The sequence below is a fragment of the Panthera tigris genome, chromosome F3 (genome assembly GCF_018350195.1).
Source record: "Panthera tigris isolate Pti1 chromosome F3, P.tigris_Pti1_mat1.1, whole genome shotgun sequence".
Taxonomy (NCBI): Eukaryota; Metazoa; Chordata; class Mammalia; order Carnivora; family Felidae; genus Panthera; species Panthera tigris.
This window is the reverse complement of record NC_056678.1, coordinates 50,566,483-50,588,069: the sequence shown is the minus strand read 5'-3', so window position 1 is coordinate 50,588,069 and position 21,587 is coordinate 50,566,483. Positions and strand designations below refer to the sequence as shown.

General features: G+C 36.7%; 1 long non-coding RNA gene across 1 annotated transcript; it reads right to left on the bottom strand.

Annotated features, from left to right (window-relative positions):
* Positions 1 to 1,544: 1,544 nt before the first annotated feature.
* LOC122235811 lies at positions 1,545 to 13,972 on the bottom strand. Its single transcript, XR_006213868.1, has 3 exons — positions 13,914 to 13,972; positions 6,642 to 6,749; positions 1,545 to 1,614 (listed from the first exon to the last, which is right to left on the bottom strand). It is a non-coding gene; the product is annotated as an uncharacterized LOC122235811 (long non-coding RNA).
* Between the last annotated feature and the right edge of the window lie 7,615 nt (positions 13,973 to 21,587).

Here is a 21,587-nt window from a genome sequence, read left to right as displayed (position 1 = left end):
TGGTACCTGCTCTAAATTCTTACATAATCACATAATTTTGCACATTTTGCAAGAGCAGAATGTTAGTTTTTAGATTATAAAATGAACCCAACTCTGAACTAAATCACAAAGATGCCTTCTGGTCTCTCTTTTTTATTAATTCCTAGCACTTCACTTTGCTTTTTTTTTTTTTTTTTTTTCTTCCTCTGTTATCCAGTTTCCTTTCCATTGTATTATAAGTGAAATAAGACAAAATTCAGATGGATGATGCTTAGAAACCAATAGTTTTATTTAATCAGAATAATAGGAACCTTAATAATACAGTGATGTTGAGAGAATTCAAACTATTTCAGACTGCTATATAATCAAGTTTCTATGAACAAAGCTCAGAATTAAAGGAGAATTCTAGGGAAAAATCTTTTCAACCTGCATTTGTCTCTTCATCTCTAATTTTGAGGATTGGATTTAATATTAGGATTGTTAATTGCTGGTCTTTGAAACATCTATTAAAAATTTTAAATTACAATTGTAAATATGCCAAAATAGTGTTTTGCAAAAGGAACTTTTTCAATCTATTTATTCAGTAATCATGTACTGAATTTTTATTTTATGGCAGTAGTGTAAGGAAAGGAAATTTAAAAAAGAATACAGATGTAAACTGCAAAAATCCTGACATTCTGGGGTAGATAAAGAAGAGAATCTTAGAAAAGGACTAAGGGGGAGATACCAATTTTTCAGACCAGCAGTATCTCAGAAACTAAAAAAAAAAAAAAAAGAAAAGAAAAGAAAAAGAAAGAAAAGCAGGATCACAAGGAGGAAGTTGTCAAAATTATTGAAGATCCCATGAACATCAGTTAAATATAGCTTGAAAAGTTTCTGTCCATCACATCTGTCCCTACCTAGAGAAGGTAGGAATGACCTTCTCTAGAGGAATTAATTGCATGTTAGTATAGATGTCAGACTGCTACTGTGTTAAAAGTGAATGTGTAAAATGAATGCATATAAAATCTGATGAAATTGCATAAGGCCTGTTGTCCTGCTAATAATGTTGCACCAATGTGAAGTTTCTGGTTATGTAAGATAATGCTTTTGCAAGAAGCTGTGTGAAGAGCATATAGGAATATGTGTACTATTTTTGCAACTTCTTGTGAGTCTATAAGTATTTCAAAATAAAAAGTGTAAAAAAAAAAAAAGAAGAATATCCAGTGCAAATTTGAACCCAACACTTTGATTCTATGTCTCAGTGGAAATAGAAAAAATAAACAATTTTGAATTATATTTAATAGTTTGTTTTTCATAGTATTTTGGATGTAGAAATTCTGTAACTATCCGGGCAGTATTGTAACATTAAAGTAATGAGTAAATATATTGACGTTGTTGGGAGCCAGAACCCTCCACTATACAAAAAGAGATTATAAAATATGGAATGAAAAAGGCAAAGGTGGCTTCTGTGGTGTTAGCTTACAATTAGAAATACCAGTCTAGGGGCCCCTGGGTGGTTCAGTTGACTGAAGGTCCAACTCTTGATTTTGGCTACTTCATAACTCCAGCATCATGGGATAGAGCCCTGCCTTGGTTCCACGCTGAACGTGGAGCCTCCTTGGTATTCTCTCTCTCTGCTCTCTCTTTCTCTCTCTAAAATAAAAATAAAAAAAGGAAAAAAATGTAAAAAAGAAATATCACTATAAATTCATGATTTCAATAAGTATCAACATATTATCTATACATAGTTCAATGTATAGCTTACTCATACAGTTAATATATGTATATGGTATATGAAAGAAGGAAGATAAAAATATGTAATGGGGTAAGGCATGGAAGATTCCTGATTTTATAATTTGTAAAAGACTGGATGTGTTCAATACTAATGGGAATAATTGTTCCAAGCCTCTTTCACTGGGCAAAGCCAAAAATAAAAAGGTCAATTTTGTCCCATTTATGCCAATTACAAATACAGAGTGTGTGATCATGAAAAAGTTGTTTAAACATGTTCAGGTGTGTGTGTGTGTGTGTTTGTCAGTGTGTGTGCGTGTATGTGTGTGTGTCTGTGTTAGAAAAGAGTAAGAGCACATGGTAAAGTAAATGCGGTAGAATATTAACGACTGATAAATCTGAGTGATGGATTCATGAATGTTCTTAGTAATACACTTGTCACTCTTCTTGAAGTTTGGAATTATTACAAAATTAACATTAAGAAAGACCAAGCTTGGGTGGCTCAGTCAGTTAAATATCCAACTTCAGCTCAGGTCATGATCTCATAGGTTTGCGAGTTTGAGCTCTGAGTCAAGCTCTGTGCTGACAGCTCAGAGCCTGGAGCCTGTGTCTCCAGGATTCTCTCTTGGATTCTGTGTCTCCCTCGCTCTCTGCCCTTCTCCTGTTTGCATTCTGTCTCTCTCTCTCTCTCTCTCTCAAAAATAAATAAACATTAAAAAATTTAAAAAAAAGAAAGACCAAATATCAGATAATAAGTAGATATGGTAAGTAAATAAACTAATAATTTTTAAGAACTTATTTTTTAAAGAAAGAAGAGAAAAAAAGAATAATTACAGAAGTTAAATTATATGATAATTAAATAAAAATGGGAATGATCACTTTAAAACAGTAACACTCCATCGTCTTTGAATATTCACTATCTGTCATGTCATGCATTTTCAAAATGCACTTTATGTGTTTTTCATTCATTTAATCCATACAAAGTCTTGTGGTGGTAGGTTGTTTCCCAGCATTACAGAGGAGGAAACTGAGGCATTAGAACTCTTAATTGCCTAACCAAAGTAACTCAGGCGATAGTCGGAAAACTGGTTCAAGTAGAGGCAGTACAATTCAGAGACAATGAGATCAACCATTGTAGTTGGTGAGGTAAACACTTTCATATAGTGATGTGACATCAAGAACCCGGTGTGTAACAAGGGGTGAAGTCACAAAGGCTAGTCCCCTAGTATAGGAAGAGATTGTGTTTCAAATTACATGTGGAGAGGTTGGCCTCAAGTAGCCTAAAGATTACTTCTCCCACGGTGTCTGGGATTTACTGTGGTGGTTGAACAGGGTGATAAAGATAGTTATTGAAATAATTTGTGTAAAACCTATCTATAAATTTAGATGAAATCATATTACATATCTACTTGAAAAGTTGTATTATTGTTGGTGAAGACTAGAAATTTTAGCCTACTTAATGAGCATGGACCTTTCTAGGCAGCTGGCTGCTCTTTGTGTTTACTATAATAATTTCTTGAGCTGAAACGTGCACCTAACATAATATTATTATCTGACTGGAAGTATGGTAAAGAAAATATGGCATTTCATTGTCTTCAAAGTGACAGTAGAAATAGTTTGATACAGGAAGAAAAATACAGATATAAATTATCTATTTCAATTAGTTATACATATTTTGATTAGCTGCTGAGAAGCAGCACTATTAATTCTTTTAAAAGAAAACCACGAGATCATAATGGTATGTGTTCATATTGTATGCTTGTGAGAAAATCAGATAATTTGTTTATATTAAAATATATGTATATAAATGTAAATGTGTATAATAGAGAATATGTGCCATCATTAACAACGCTCAGAACAAATTAAAATTATTTCCACCAAGTGCTGATTTCCAGACCTACCAATATTGTGACATACATTTGATTATTATTATGGCTCCTTATTCTGTTTTCCTGCACATTTCCAAGCCAGGTTCAGATAAACACTTGGGATTATTTTTGTTGTTTTTTGTTTTTTGAGCCACTTATGTAACAACACAATCATGACATCTCTCTGCTTGAATTCTTTTAATCATTCATTCACTCTACCTATAGAGTTTTAGAGAGAGTCCTTAAACACGCTCACAATGATATTTTTGATCTACACTCTCCTTCACAGCATAGTACCTTATTACATTCGGTCAGTACCAATACTGATTGTATTTGCCTCCTGTGTTTTAGATACCTTCTAATGTAGAATATATCTACTGCACATATAATACTGCAGCAACTGCTAATAACATCCCTCCCTGTGTTGTGTGATATGTGAGGCCTTGAAAATTTTACAAAAAATGTGGACCCTAGAATTTTTATACAGTTTTCAATGGTGCGTAGAAGTAACTAGAATATACTTAAGTATAATTTTTTAAGTTTATTTTTATTCATTTTGAGAGACATGGAGAGCACACGGGAGAGAGGCAGAGAAAGAGGAAGACAGAATCCCAAGCAAGCCCTGCACTGTCAGCACAAAGCCCCAGGCAGGGCTGGAACTCACGAACCGTGAGATCACGACCACAGCTGAAATCAGGAGTCAGACCCTTAGCTGACTGAGCCACCCAAGCATCCTTAGAATTTCTTTTAAAAACATTAACTAGTAATTTTCCGAATACATTGTAACTTTTCCTACAAGAATGGATACGTGGAACACCTTGAGAAAATATAGTAGTGTGGACCAAGAACCAACAGAGAGAAGTCTGGTGCAGATTAAAAGGAGGTAAGGGGTGTGTTGAGAGAAGCTTTAGTGTGAAGCCATGGCAGGTGAATGAGGAGTGCATAGACCATTGTGTTAATGGTGGGTAGCCAAGAGGACGCACCCTGTACCCACGCGGTTTGAGAGGTCAGAAGATCGAAAGAGGAAAATCTCAAAGAAAAAACTAGTCTTTGAGGGCGGAGGGAATTCTCCACAGGTTGCAGATCATTCAGATACGAACTTCATAATTGCTACCCATTTCGAGTTTTCAAATTACAAGTCTGAATTCAATCTATGCTCAATTGCATAGTGCTTGTTTTTGAACAGAACTGCTTAGTTTGTGAGTTCCTAAATCTTTCTGTTTCCTTCTTTTCCCATCTGATTTTCAGGGATGGCCCCCTTGTATCACTGTGATAGGACATAAAGCTTAGTTTATGCTATATTTTAAAGTGGACAGCCTCCTGTCACTAGAGGAATAAATTAAAGTTCTTACACTGGTGTTTGGGACCCAAACGGGCCTCAACTACCACTGCCCTTCAAAAGGGAAAGACAAATTCAGGGTCAAATACCACATGAATACACTTATAAGTGAAACACATGCACATATTTTGATATAAAATACAGTATTCAACAAATATATTCTAAGCAACATTTTTCAGTTTATAATAGACCTCTCATGTCATTAATGGCTATTAAAATTTGGACTGTGGTCACTGTGTGTGGCCCAGTTGCAGCAGCAATACCTGGGCAAGTTGTGAAAACATATCTTGACTGTTTTCATGCCCTTTTTTTGACATGTGACAGAGATGGAGAATTCTTAGAATTCACAGATTCCAGCCCACACACCCCTTTTGACTTTGCGTCCTTGGAGGAGAGCTATTGCCTTCTAGACTTTGGCATTTATGCTTCTAGCTATGCTTCCCGCCACTGTTTAGAGGAACAAACTCCCCCAGATGCTGAATGTGATGACAGTATGTGAAAGTGTCAGCTGGTGACGTTTTCTGGAAATTTACCTGTCCAAAACAAGAGAACTTCATTGTTTCTCAGCACTTTCTCCAAGCCATTTAAATAGAGAACTGTAAGAATCCTTGCTTACCAAACCAAACCAAACCAAACAAAAACAAAAATAAAAACAAACAAAAAACAAAAATAGAAGAAGAGAAACACAATACATAAAAACAACCTCTGTTTCCTCTGCTGTCTGTAATATGGTGAATGTTGGAACAGATGAACAGGTACAGACACTTGATTCAGATTACAGGTTCAAACATGCATTCTCAAATTGTGGACTGGTCTGTCTAAATTTAGTGGCTTTGCCGTCTTCCATTCTGCTTTGATAATCTGCACGATTGACTGGCTAAGGATCATTCAAAAAAACTGACCTAGTAATTTTGGTCACTCGTAGTTTGAAAGCTTCAGAAATAATGAGAGTGTGAAGCAATGTTTTAAAAAAAATATGTATATATAACACAAATCGTGAGCTATATGATAAGCTAGTTCCCATGCTGTTTCTAAGTGGTTAGTTTTTTATTCCTCTGGGAAAAATAAGTGAAAATAACCCAATGTTATTTTCCTTACTTATAAATCTTAGGGTTGTTTTGATACTTAAGAAATTGGAGAATAAATAAATGGATTATTGCAAATGTCATAGCAGTACTTCTGTGCCTGGCAGGGGCTTAAACTTTCCAGTAATACATTTGATAGTAGCACACAAGTAGGGAGATCACAGGAAATTTGAAGTACAAGTGAGTGTAGATTAATATAAGTATATCTTTATTGGAATAAAATATAACCATCAGATTATATTTTATACAACACAGAGATGGGAAATGATGACGGCTGTGAACTGTATAATACAGAGCAGAACAAAATACACAAAAGTAAGGAACCTATGGAAATATGGTAAACACTTCTAAACGTGAATCCTACCCTCCCAGGTGCTTTTCTTTCTTTCTTTTTAAGTTCTGAAATAGGGCTACTTTACCATATCTAGTTCTTATTGACCCTTCCTCCAAATTCCTTACCAATTTTGTAAATGTTTCTCTTCTATAAGAATTTTGGTGGAATTGTAAATTTTTTTTTAAGTTTATTTATTTTGAGAGAGAGACAGTGTGAGTGGAGGGAGAGAGAGAGAGAGAGAGAGAGAGAATCTCAAGCAGGTTCTGCTCTGCCAGTGCAGAGTCAATTTGGGGCCCAAATCCATGAAACTGTGAGATCATTACCTGAGGCGAAACCAAGAATCCTATTCTCAACCAATTGAGTTACTCAGGTGCCCCAAGAATTTTGGTGGAATTGTAAAACAAAGTTGTTGCAATTGGAAACTCAGGTGCCTAAAAAAAAAAAAATCGAACTTTTATTTGGCTCAACAGTTTTTAACTTATTTATATTTAAAAAATGAATTAAAGAAATAGATTTAGCTGCTAGTACAACTTCTTTAGTAAATAAAATATTCTTAGGAAAAAATCTAACTTTATTTTTTTAATAAATGAATTCACTTTACACTTTATACATCTGATCCTGTCTGTCTAATGCACAGTGACACGACGACTTATTTCTAAGGTTGTATAATTTTCGGTTGTTTCTCAGTCATATCAAGTTATGACTTCAATCATATCCGGTAGTATTTTTATTTTATACTGTAAGCCCTTCTGAATTTCATGCTCACCATCTACTGGCTTGTGGAAGTACAGCCATATTGGGGGGAGGAGACTACAGAAGACTCGATATTGGTTTTACTTGATGTAATATTAATAGCATTTGAGATATTCTCAGTTTCATCTGATCCCTGGGCATTTTCCTGTCTTCGCTGAAATATTCTAGGATGTAGCCTTGCTTCCTTCAAACTCAGCTCGATAGTTCACACCGCATCTTTCGTTCTGTAGACACCTGTCCTAGTTGCAAATATTGGTACAGGTCCCTCAGCTCTTATCTGCTAACATTATATGTTAGTATGCAGTAGACTGTTCTCTTGCATTTTCCTTTGACCAAGAGTTGTTGGTGGATACTTACTCTGCCCCTTGCTAAATTAATTCACAAGGAAGCTGACTGAGGTGTCTCTAATGCTTGAGTGTCTATGTAAGCAAACAAAAATCCAAGCTTGTAAATACCTCAAGTTTACAAAATCATGATGCTATGGACAACCAATCATAAACAGCCAACTAGACTTTAAGCTATAGCCAATTAATAATGTCTTTTCTTTACTTCCACACCTTCTCTTTATAAGTCTTTCCCCGAGTTCTTGTGGGCCAGAGCATTCCTAATCACTCCTAGTTTGGCACTGACTGATTCTAACTGATTTGTGCTCCAATAAACTCTTAAAAATGTGCCTCATTTTATATTTTGACACCCTAAAGCCCCCTTATAAGACTTATTCTAAGTATGTCTGTAATTCTTTATCTCATTTTGTTTGTCACAGTGGCTACTCCTTCCTATCAAGACGTGGAAACGATTTCCATAACCCCCAGATCTTGGCTGCTTCGTGACTTGCTGTGGTGAGTAGGATGTGCTAGAAGTGAAGATGTATTGGTTCTTGCCTAGGTTTGGGAAAGATTTCTGTGCTTACCTTTTTGTTTTGTTTTGTGTTCAGATCCTGAGAAAGACCACATGAATGATTCCAGGTGAGTCTGCTGGAGGATAAGGCATCGCATGGCCCATCCATCCTAGCCAAGTGGCAGCCTAGACCAGACTGACTGCTGCCAATTTCAAAGCCTGAGAGGGAGTCCAGTCATATCAGTGGAGCCCTGTTCTCATATCACAGCTGCCCTCAGCTGCAAAAGTAAACGTGGTCAAGACCAGAAGAAACACCCAGCCAACCTGTAGTCTTGTGAGCAATGACAAATGCTCACGGCCTTGAGTCACTGAGTTTGGGGGTGGTTTGATATGTAAGAATAGTTAACTGATAAAGCCTCCCTTATAGCTCTCACCTCTGTTGCCCTAATGCCACCGTGTCACAAAGAACACCTGTAAACTTGCTGACTATCAGACATGAGAACCTGTGAGCACAAATCTATTTCCACAGGAATGGCCAAACCTATCTGTGGGTTTTATTGCTGTCTCCATCCTTTCCAAATTCCTATTTATGAGCTGCGGTGGTTCAGAAAAATCAAATGATATGTATCAAGGTCTGAGAATAATACCTTCATTACAGACACTGACAATATACATTTTTTTAAATGTTGATTTATTTTGGAGACAGAGGGAGACAGAGTGTGAGTGGGGGAGAGGCAGAGAGAGAGGGAGACACAGAATCTGAAGCACGCTCCAGGCTATGAGTTGTAAGCACAGAGCCCAACTCGGGGCTCAAACCCACAATCTGTGAGATCATGACCTGAGCTGAAGTTGGACCCTTAACCGACTGAGTCACGCAGGCACCCCAGACAGACAGTGACAATATAAAACTAGTTAGTTAGCCTAGAAGGCCAATCAACTAGAGACAGAACCAATTGTCTTGATTCCTAATTTGTTAAACTGGAACTTATTATTAACATACTCAATAAAGGGATGTTCTTACTCTTATTGGCTCTTTGCCTCTTCCTCCCTCCCATTTTGGTTGGCATATTTTATTTGTAAAAGTCCTCCCTCATCAGCTGCTATTCTGAGTTTAGAACCATTTTTAGTCTCACCTTTAACCTTATTCTGAACAAAGCTTACTTAACTTCCCTTATTTTCTCATACTTGTACAACACACAAAAAAAATTGGCTAGCATTATTTAATATCCACCAAACTATCTTAAAATGACTTTTTTAAAAAAATCTTTATTTATTTTTGAGAGAGAGACACACACACAGAGTGTGAGCGGGGCAGGAGCAGAGAGAGACAGGGAGACCCAGAATCTGAAGCAGGCTCCAGGCTATGAGCTGTCAGCACAGAGCCTGACATGGGGCTTGAACCCATGAACTGTGAGATCATGACCTGAGCCGAAATTGGACACTTAACCAACTGAGCCACCCAGGCATCCCTCAACCATACTTTCTTAAGGTCAGCCTTGTCAGCCTTTTGTTGCACACACTGGATTCTTTTTCCATGGGAAACAAGACCGGAGGTCAAGTAACCACCATCCCTTTAAGCAACCAACCAAGGGAAAAAAAAACTTTGTCTTTTCAATTTAGATGTAAAATGTTTCCTTAATCTCCTTGTTTTGACTAAGTATGGCATTCTTTTGAGGATACTGCTTTCTGGTCTTTTCAAATATTAACTGATTTTGTTTTTTCCTAACAACTTTATAAACTCCAGGGTTAGTAGATATGGTACATATTCTCCTTTGGGAGTAAACACACTTTTTGAGTCTCATACAGCCAGAGCAGAGACTTGTCTACCTTTCTCTGACATTACAGTGATTGCTCCCCTGGATCATCCTCTAAAGACACTGGTATCTGACTCTATCTTTCCCTCTAATAAAAGACCAGCTATCAATCCTGGAAGGTGACTTCATAATGACATAAATGGCCTACTCAAAACCCCAGGCTCAGTTTCCAGTTCTTCCCAAATCCAGTGACTTATCTCACCACTTTTCTCAGTGTAATTGTCAGGGTTCTCCAGAGAAACAGAGATAATAGGGAATATATTAGAAAACCAATTCCATAAGCCCCAGAACTAGTCTTCAAAACTTTTTCTTAAAATTTCCATCTTCTAAAAACATTCTCAATACCTAAATATTATTAGTCAGGATTCCCCAGAGAAACAAATCAATACCTTATAATCCCATGATTATGGAAGCTAAGAAATCACATGTATGTCATCTGCAAACTGGAGACCCAAGAAAACCAGTGGTATATTTTGATGTCCTGAGGGCCAGGAGTTCTTACCACAGAAGATCAGTGCTCAAGCTTATTCAGTGAGGTAGAAAGAGAGGGAACTGTCTCTTCCTTTACTTTTTTGTTCTTTTTTTTTTTTTTTTTTTGACAAGGTATCAAAATTTTTATTTATTTATTTATTTATTTATTTATTTATTTATTTAATATATGAAATTTACTGTCAAATTGGTTTCCATACAACACCCAGTGCTCATCCCAAAAGGTGCCCTCCTCAATACCCATCACCCACCCTCCCCTCCCTCCCACCCCCCATCAACCCTCAGTTTGTTCTCAGTTTTTAAGAGTCTCTTATGCTTTGGCTCTCTCCCACTCTAACCTCTTTTTTTTTTCCTTCCCCTCCCCCATGGGTTTCTGTTAAGTTTCTCAGGATCCACATAAGAGTGAAACCATATGGTATCTGTCTTTCTCTGTATGGCTTATTTCACTTAGCATCACACTCTCCAGTTCCACCCACGTTGCTACAAAAGGCCATATTTCATTTTTTCTCATTGCCACGTAGTATTCCATTGTGTATATAAACCACAATTTCTTTATCCATTCATCAGTTGATGGACATTTAGGCTCTTTCCACAATTTGGCTATTGTTGAGAGTGCTGCTATAAACATTGGGGTACAAGTGCCCCTATGCATCAGTACTCCTGTATCCCTTGGATAAATTCCTAGCAGTGCTATTGCTGGGTCATAGGGTAGGTCTATTTTTAATTTTCTGAAGAACCTCCACACTGCTTTCCAGAGCGGCTGCACCAATTTGCATTCCCACCAACAGTGTAAGAGGGTTCTCATTTCTCCACATCCTCTCCAGCATCTATAGTCTCCTGATTTCTTCATTTTGGCCACTCTGACTGGCGTGAGGTGATATCTGAGTGTGGTTTTGATTTGTATTTCCCAGATGAGGAGCGACGTTGAACATCTTTTCATGTGCCTGTTGGCCATCCGGATGTCTTCTTTAGAGAAGTGTCTATTCATGTTTTCTGCCCATTTCTTCACTGGGTTATTTGTTTTTCGGGTGTGGAGTTTGGTGAGCTCTTTATAGATTTTGGATACTAGCCCTTTGTCCGATATGCCCTTTGCAAATATCTTTTCCCATTCCGTTGGTTGCCTTTTAGTTTTGTTGGTTGTTTCCTTTGCTGTGCAGAAGTTTTTTATCTTCATAAGGTCCCAGTAATTCACTTTTGCTTTTAATTCCCTTGCCTTTGGGGATGTGTCGAGTAAGAGATTGCTACGGCTGAGGTCAGAGAGGTCTTTTCCTGCTTTCTCCTCTAAGGTTTTGATGGTTTCCTGTCTCACATTCAGGTCCTTTATCCATTTTGAGTTTATTTTTGTGAATGGTGTGAGAAAGTGGTCTAGTTTCAACCTTCTGCATGTTGCTGTCCAGTTCTCCCAGCACCATTTGTTAAAGAGACTGTCTTTTTTCCATTGGATGTTCTTTCCTTCTTTGTCAAAGATGAGTTGGCCATACGTTTGTGGGTCTAGTTCTGGGGTTTCTATTCTATTCCATTGGTCTATGTGTCTGTTTTTGTGCCATACTTTTTTGTTCTATTCAGGCCATCAGTGGGTTGGATTATGCCCACCCACCATCAGAAGGGCCATCTACTTAATCCAGTTAATCAATTCAATGCTAATCTCTTCAGAAAACACCTTCCTAGACAAACCTAGAAATGTTTAATGAGATACCTGGGCATTCCTTGGCCCAGTCAATTTGAAACATAAAATTAACCATCATAATTTCACCATTTGTCAATTTGGCATTCATAAGCACCTCCTTAAATTATACTTAATCTCAAAGTAGACAAACTAACAAGATCATAACATGATAGCTATCCTGTGTACAACAGAAAACACATTCACTCTTTCTCCAGAAAAGGAGGTAAAGTCCTTATGATGTCAGCAGGCCAGGTCCAAGGACCTAGAGACAGTCCCACAGGACTAGCCAAGAGAGTCCTTGGCTTCATGAAGGATGAAAATCACACAAGCCAGCATGAGGTGAAAGAAGAGTTTTTTGGAAGATACATACAGAAAGATATATAAAGAGATACAATTAGAGTGTCTGGGAGACTCCAAAAGGAAAAAAGCATGAATCTTATCTTTGTTTGGGGTCTGGTGCGCCTGTCCTCTTAGGCATCCAGGAACTGGTCTAAACAAGGACAGTGGCCAGATGTCCATCTTAAGTCATCATTCCCTGAAGTCAAGGGGTCTTGGTGTCAAAGTGGTTGGAGTCAGTGGTCCTGGAGCATATTTATGAGGACCCCACCCTGTCACTCCTTACATGTTATCTATTGTGCTGTAAGACTTCAAAGATATTATCTCTTTGTCCCTTACAAGGAGTACTATGCTATATGTAGACATATGTAGAATGGGGACGGGGACGGTGTGCTGCTTCTAGCAAGAGTAGAAGGCTGAAAAGGAACAAAGAAAAAAAAATAACTTTTTTTATGTGGTCCCTCCATTTTTCCTGTCTCACTTGAGTGTTGTTTTCTTTGTTAACCCATGAGTTAAATACTGTTAGATAAAATTAACAGTACTTAAAAACTTTGATATAAAACCAACCTATCTTATGTTACATAGTAAAGGAACAAGAAACAAAAGAAAACAAAGACATTTACATGCAAAAACCATCTATCTATCTATCTATCTATCTATATCATCTATTTACCTATATCATCTATTTATCAGCCTTACTGTTGCACAGTTGACCCTTGAATTACATGGGTTTATACATCCACTTATAGGTGTTTTGTTTTTTTTTTTATGAATACAGTACTGTAAATGTATTTTCTTTCCCTTAATAATTTTCTTAACATTTTATTTTCTCCAGCTTACCTTATGTGAAAATACAATATGTAATACACATAACATATAAAATATATGTTAATCAGTTTATGTTATTGTCAAGTCTTCTGGTCATCAGTAGATTATTAGTAGTTAAGTTTTGGGAAAGTCAAAAATTATATACTACTTTTGATTGTGGGGGAAGTCAGCACCCTTAACCCCTGCATTGTTCAAGGGTCAACTATATTATGTTTATTCTACTATTATCCCTCCTCCTTAGTATCCATTTCCATACATGTTCTCCAGATTTTTGTTGGTGTAATTATAATACTCAAAATAGTTCTTTTGGGGTGCAACACACCTCCTATGGGCCATATGTTGGATCTCACTTTTAGGGGGCTGCTGGTGATGGGGTTTTGGAGTTGATGGGGTGTTGGGGTGTTGGTGGGGTTTGGAGACAACTGCCAAGAAAGAAACTTGAAGATATCTTTGGTGCAAAAAGGTGATTTTATTAAAGCACAGGGACAGAACCCATGGGCAGAAAGAGCTGCACTGGGGTTGTGAAGGGTGACTGGTTACATAATATGGTATTGAGGGAGACACAGTCAAGAGGAAGTTTCTTAAAGGGATTTCTATATGCTAAAGGAGACTAACAGATTACTGGAGGCTTAGCTACTGTTAAACTAAGGTTGTTTTACCCTCTAGCAAAGCATTATCATTAGTACAATAGGGAGTTTCTGGAGATTAGGCTATTGATAAGATTGTGTTTTCTTGTAATTTACTAAGATTTGTAAACTGATGGAGACTCAAGTCCTGCAAGACTGTGACCTCTATCATTTAACCAATGGTTTTATTTCCCTTTCCTTTGTCCTTGGGCAGCCAATGCCTGAGGAATATTACACATATCTCACCTGGGGTGGGAAGCCGGTGTTATTAGCTTGTGTTTTGCGCTTAGCTTGCCTTATGCTCCCTCATCACTGGAACTAGAATCTAGCTGTAGGTCAGAAGCAAAGAGTCAGGTGTGGGTGGTGCTAAGGAGAGTCAGCATTATGTCACAAAGCAACTGCCTCAATGGAAGCCCTTATGGTTCCCTCCAAAAAAGCTGAATATATGGTTAATCTTATTATATGGAGGTGAAAAGGCTTATGCTACTATGGATGGAAAGGTCTGATACCACTGGAGTTTTAGAAGCTACTTCCATTGGGTGTAGACAGACCTCTCCTACTAGCAAAAAAGAAAAAGAAAAAGAAAAAGAAAAAAACAACTTATTATACTTTAGGATCTCCATATCTCTAGATGCATCAGAATCTCTCCACACATTCCCATTTCAAAATGTAGGTCCCATTCTTTCCAAATCAACATCCTCATTTTAACAGCAAATATCTTGTGAGGCTGGAAATTCAACAAGCTTTGTAGTTCAGTCAGTCACAGGAGAAGGAGACTCTGGGTTGATTTTCAGCAATCTCATCTTTGCATCTTCAAAAGATAAGGGTCTATTTCAGGGCTGTATATAAGCCTTCAGGTAATTTACACAGAGCCTGAGCTGGGACTTTAAATCCCTGAGTTCTTGCTTTTCATTCTTTACTTTGTCCAACAATATTGGATGCAAGCAGCCAATCTTATTATATTTTTTAGTTTTCTGGAAATGTTCCAAAGTATCACATATACTGTCACCTACCTCCTCTCTTCTTACAAGTGGTTGGTTAGAAGTAATAATGCACATACTTGCATATCTCTATTGCCAGCTCACATCACAGACACTATGGACCGTCAGTGCTCTCTTTGCTAGTGTAAATAAAGTCATTTGTGTCTGGGGTGCCTGGGTGGCAGAGTCGGTTAAGCTTCTGACTCTTGGTTTCGGCTCAGGTCAGGATCTCATGGTGTGTGAGTTCAAACCCTGCACTGAACTACGTGCTGACAGTGTGGACCCTGCCTGGGGTTGTCTCTCTCTGTCTCTCTATCTCTCTGTCTCTCTGTCTCTCTCTCTCTGCCCCTCCCCTGCTCTCTGTCTCTCAAAATAGATAAACTTCAAAAATAAGTAAGTAAATAAAGTCATTTCTCTTTAAATCTAATCAAATTGGAGAGCTAATTCCAGAAAACCCAGAACTAATTTGGAAAACTCATCTTTAAAATTCTGTTCCTCTAGACCTACACTTAATACCAAAATCTATATTAGGTGTTCTCCAGAGAACAGAACCAATAATATATATTTATATATACATACATGTACATGAATATATACGATTTATTACAATGTGTTGGCTCATGGAGTTATGAAGCCTAAGCCCCATGGTCTGCCATCTGCAAGCCAGAGGTCCAGGAATACCAGTGGTATAGTTTAAAGTCCTGAGAGCCAAAGAGAAGATGGCATGGATTCCAGTCAGAGTCTGAAGGCCTGAGGGCCAGGAGTGCTTCTGTCAGGAGACCAATTTTCCAGTTCGTGTAGTCCAACAGAGAGGATTCAATCTTCCTTTTTATTGTTGTTCTCTTCAGGCCCTCAGTGGATTAGATGACGCCCATGCACCTCGGGAAGGCCATTTGCTTTACTCCGTTCACCAATTCAATTGTTAATCTCTTCCAGAAACGCCCTCACATACACACCCCAAAATAATGTTTGACCAGATGTCTGGGCATCCCTTGGCCCAGTCAAGTTGACACATAAAATTAACCATCACATTCAGTCATTCACATCCATGACCACACTATCTGAAGTCTCCTGTTTACTGACATACTTTTGAAAAGCGGTTTGTACTTCCTGTCTCCACTTCCTCACCTATAATTCATTCTTTATTTCATCCTTTTTTTTCCTTGCCTTTGCCACAAGCAACCTATGTTCCCTTTCCTTCCTCTCTTCAAAACTGAATGTTCACTGCCAAAATTGTCAATTATGTTTTGTTTAAAAATCTGTTTATAGATGATGTGACTATCCTTTTCTGGACCATTAGACATGGTTAACCACTACCTATTTCCTCAAATTACTTTCCTTTCTTGCATATTTGTGGCACCTAATTTTACAAGATTTTCATGGTCATTGTTTCTCATCCTCTTTTACTGTTTTTTTCTACTATTCTTTTTACTTAAATGTTGATGTTTTCCACACTCCTTTATCCTGAGCATATTCTAAGTGAATGTCTAATAGATTTTTTATAGCCTAGCACCACTTTCTAAACAGTCTGCTTTAAATAGAATCTCCCCAAGGTTTTGTAATGTTGTAACCTCATTTAGTGAAAATAATAAAATATAGCTGTAGAGATTTTTAAAATCTATAAGAGTCTATTACAGCAATCCCCTAAATAACATGTCCTATTTAGTTTATCAGTGTTTACAATGTACATGCTAATAGTGATATCCAAATATTTTATAATCTTATGTCCTAGTCACTTTCACTTTCCATTATAGAAATTTAACAATCAATATACATTAAAACTTTCAATTAACATAAAAATAGATGTGAATTCTTGCATCTTACTTTATATGCCATTACAGACCTAGACCTTATTAACAGATACTTCTTTGTAAATAATAGGTTGTATATTTATTTACTGTATATTGTCAAAGTAAAATATATAATATCCTAAATGGATTAATAGTAGTTTTATAAACTGTACTAAACAAATTTGATAGTATGACAGCACATGAGAAGAAATGGTATTTGCTGATGAGAAAATATTCCTTTAACAGATATACATGTTACCACGTACTCACAAATTTAGTGTAACTTTATGTACTTCTGGGTTGTTTGTGTGTGTGTTTAAATTCAATGTATAAAACCGTTGTTATGAGTTGATAGAAACATGGTAATATTGAAGATAGAATCAATATCTGTCTTTTTTTTAAGTTTTTATTTAAATTCCAGTTACTTAACATACAATGTAATATCAGTTTCAGGTGTACAATGTAGTGACTCAACACTTCCATACATCACCCTTTGCTCATCACAAGTGCCCTCCTTAATCCCCATCACCCATTTAACCCGTGCCCCTACCACATTCTCTCTAGTAACCCCCAGTTTGTTCTCTACAGTCAAGAATATGTTTCTTGGTTTGCTTCTCTCTCTCTTTTTCCCTTTGCTCCTTTGTTTTGTTTCTTAAATTCCACATATGAGTGAAATCATATGGTATTTGTGTATCTCTGACTGACTTATTTATGTCTTTTCTTCCATAAGATTTTTAATTGTAAACCTTGAAAACTCAAATAGAAAGTATAAAATAAGATTATAAATTTTATATTCATTTAAAATGAATATTGATGCTCTGAAAATGGATGCTATATTAAGAACAATGGCAGAAATGTGTTTTTAACCGACATAAAATTGTATTAAATCTTTGTCATTTTAGGAAAAAATTTCAAAGTATCTTCAATCTGGATTTATTTTTGACATAACAATTTTACTTTAAGCTGATGTAAGTGTATTATAAGTTTGAACCTATGCTCTTGTGGAAGATGGGAGACTACTGAATATTGTCTATATCATTATTTTTGTAGTTTGTGTACTATTCTTTCCAAAATTTGTGCAGTTTCTTGTTACTAAAGTGGACTCTGAAATTATCTAAAGCCAACACCTAAGAAACGATGCCTGGGATAGAATTAAGATGGTATATATATTTGAATAAACATAGGAATGAATGAGAGAGATTTTGGGGGGACATCATTATCATTGTTAATGAAGACAGAATTCCTGTCTATATTAAAGTTTGAAAATCTTGCCTAAAATATCTAAAGAGTAAGATGATAGACACATTGTTTTATTAAACAATAGCTTTAAGATTCACAGATTTCCTTGTAAATCTTCTGAAATATTCTGATTATGTTTCTGTAAGCATTATGTTAAAGCAATATTTGTAAGATAAAATGAATTAATCACTGGAGAAATAATTTAAGTCATTGAGATCTGAATAACATTCTAGGGAGATGGTATTAAATTGGATGAAATATACTAAAAGAACTTCTTGTTATTTTGTGAGACAATTTCAAAGGAAACTATTTTAGGATTCGCCTGCTAAAGATTGGAAGCTATTTTCAGTGGCTTGATTTGAAATGTTGATTGCTAGCCAACTAATAGATTAAGTCCTTTAGGAACACAGATGAGTCAGTAGTGCAGTAATAAGCATAATAATACTTAGCACTTTTAATCTTCAAAACATTTTATAAACATTATCTAATTAATCCTTATATCAATCCCATGAGACAGATGAATATCATTCTCATTTTACTGATGGGTAGAGCAAATAATACTATGTGCAAATGCCAAGTCACAGAGTAAAAAATGTTAGAATGATCTCTTAGACTTCTCAACTATTTGCAAATGTGAATTTCTAAACATGTTTAAGTTGAGTTTTAGAGATTAAGTATATGAATCCTAGAAAGCGGTACACTGTAATTAGCATTATGGAAATAATTGAAAGTGCAAATCTAATTGTTTATCTTTTAATTGTAAAAGTCATTTACTCTTTCAAATTACAGCCAAGATTCTGAATTAATAATCTTTTTTAGTAGTATGTGCTTTACCATATTTCTTGTTCAACTATCATTATGGTTGATAGTATTTACACTTTTTTCAAACTCATCCTTTTTCTTTGATTATTTTAAAGTTGGAAAGGTAATACAATCTCGCTGTAACAAGTGACACTACCAGTGAAGTTTTCTATCCCAAACCCACCATCCCCATGGACCTATGGCAGCAGTACTGGTAGCCTGGTTGGTATGGGTCTTTCTAGTCCTTTCTCCTGGCTCCTACAAACCTGCATACCTGGAGAGATTTCATTTATTTTCTTGTACATGTTTATATAGAAATAATAACATGTTTACTACTTTGCTTTGTCACTTGCATTTTCTCACTCACTAACTGTAAGCCACATCTTGCCATTCCTTTGATGAAAATCCTCCAAGGGTTTACATTTAAAGTCCCTCCAAATCCTACAAGGTCCACAGGTGCCTCTCTCTGTCTTCTCTCGTCTCAGTTCTCACATCTGTCTCAGCTGCAGGGTCTGCTCCCATCACATTGTCCTCCTTGGAAGTCATTTGGCTTGTTGACACTTCTGGGCCTTCAATTTTTATATTTACAGCTCTCTGTATGAAGGATTCACCCTCGGGTGTGTATCTGACTTTTTTTTGCAACCTAAATTACGGTGGTGATGCATTTGGCCTATAGAAAAACAAAGAAGCATACTTCTTTCTTGGCAAAAGCAGGAGTAATTTGAACTTTTACTGAAGGAGAGATGTTTAAACACATATTCATATGTGTTTCATATTATGTTCATATTATGAGTGAAGAAACATTTCATTCGCTAATCTCAGTTTTGATAAAGTTGGTGCAATCCTTTAAGGTTAATTTCTTCTCTTCTCAGTGGGTTGTTATGAGAGGCCAGAGCCCAGCATCTCAGGGCTTCAGCCCCAACCTCATTTCCTTACTGCTTGAAGAGGCTCTTTCGGACTACTACCTTGTCTAAAAATAAAAGCAAAACAGATCTCTCTTCTCTCCCCTACCCCTTGTACCCTTGCTGTGAACTATTCCTCATCTTAGCATTTATCAAAACCTTATAGATAATATTTGTTGATTTGTTTATTATTTTTAACCAGAATTCTTTTAATATCAACCGATTAATTTGTGTAGATATTTTGGGAAACTTTACATTTCTTTGGCTCCTAAGAAATTGGAGATTTGTTTCATATATGTATGGTCAATAAGTTTTTTATCTATAATTTTTTAATATCTTTTGTCAAAGTTTCAAAATGTTTTCATTTTAGATTTAAAACGTTTGTTGTGTAAATATTAGCTCTTTATCTGAGTTGGATTTTTCTCTTTTTTTGTCACAAAAACTTTTAATTTGCAATATGGCAAAATACACCTGTTTTGTTGTTGTTGAATATAAGATCGGAAGATATTTTTTACCCCCATAGTGTACATGTAATCTCCTATCTGGTAAACTTTTAAAATCAATACCTTGGGTCATTTGGTGTGTATTTAAAATTGAATTGTGACATAGAAGTTTGCCTTTATTTTCCTCTTCATTGACACTCAGCAATACCATTGCATTTCTCAACCCAAACATCTTTGTATTTCACTTACATAAATTCCACCCTTCTCACACACTTACATATACTGATACATATATTCTTAGATTATTACTAATATTTTTTATATCTATAACAAAACAATATAATGATGATTCGACTACAGTGGTTTATACAGATGGTGCTAGTCTCTTTTCGTTCATTTATGGGCGGTTCTTGGGTATTAAATTGTCTATATTGTTAAATGAAAAGAGAAGTTTGGGAGTATGAGTTTCGGTGTATTAAATAATCTTTACCATTTTCTTTCTTTTTTTCTTTTTTTAATCCCTGGTGACTTAGCTTGAGTCCTCTATATAACAGAGCATGAAAAAAAGAAAGAATGGATATTTTATTTAGAAGGTGCAAATATACGGTATTAACAGTGGGAAGAAAAGAATAGGAGTAAGGAAGGGTGAGACGCAATGGGGGAAGTGATGCATCACGCACCATGTTAGCTACTGATTTGAAACAAGCCTAAGAAAAACTGAACAGAATACTCCAGAAGATTTTACTGGACACTTAAGGACTTCTAGCAAAGAACATCTTAGAGAAACTCTTTCTTGGTGCAACCCAAAAAAGGGGAATAAGGTTTACTCCACAAATTTATTCCACCGTCTTCTCTGGTTGTCTTACCAGCCTCGTCAATAGGCATTTGGGATCGTAGACTCTCATGTCCTGCAGTGTGGAGCTGCCTCCACTTGTTCAGTGGCAGCTGAGTCATAAACTCTAGGCGTACAACTGGTTGGCCCAGCTATGAATGGGTGGTAAAGGAGAAGAGCCTGATCCTCCCACCCCAAGTGGTACATTTTCTCGTTTAAGAGTAGCTACAACACAGTGAGAAAAACAGTTATATTCGGTCTTTTTTTTTTTTTAATTTGAGTATACTTGACGTACAATGTTACATTAGTTTCATGTGTACAACATAGTGATTCAACTTTCCTAAATGTTTGCTATTCAGAATCTTTTCTTTTAATGTTTTTATTTATTTTTGAAGGAGAGAGAGAGACAGAGTGTGAGTGGGGGGAGGAGTAGAGAGAGAAGGAGACACCGAATCTGAAGCAGCCTCCAGGCTCTGAGCTGTTGGCACAAAGCCCAACATGGGGCTTGAACTCATAAGCTGTGAGATCATGACCTAAGCTGAAGTCGGAGGCTTAACCGGCTGAGTCACCCACGTGTCCTTCTATTCAGAATCTTTCAAAGCATCTTTTGAATTTATTTATTTTGAGAGAGAGAGAGAGAGAGCATGAGCAGGGGAGAAGCAAAGAGACAGAGAGAGAAGGAGAATCCTAAACAGGCTCTACACTCAGCACGGAGCCGGACCTCAGGCTCAATCCCACGACTGTGAGATCATGACCAAGCATTTGATGCTTAACCAATTGGGCCACTGGGGCACTCCGCTATTTGGAATCTTTTAAAATAGATGTTTAGCGGGGCGCCTGGGTGGCTCAGTCGGTTGAGCATCCGACTTCGGCTCAGGTCATGATCTCACAGTTTGTGGGTTCAAGCCCCGCATCAGGCTCTGTGCTGACTGC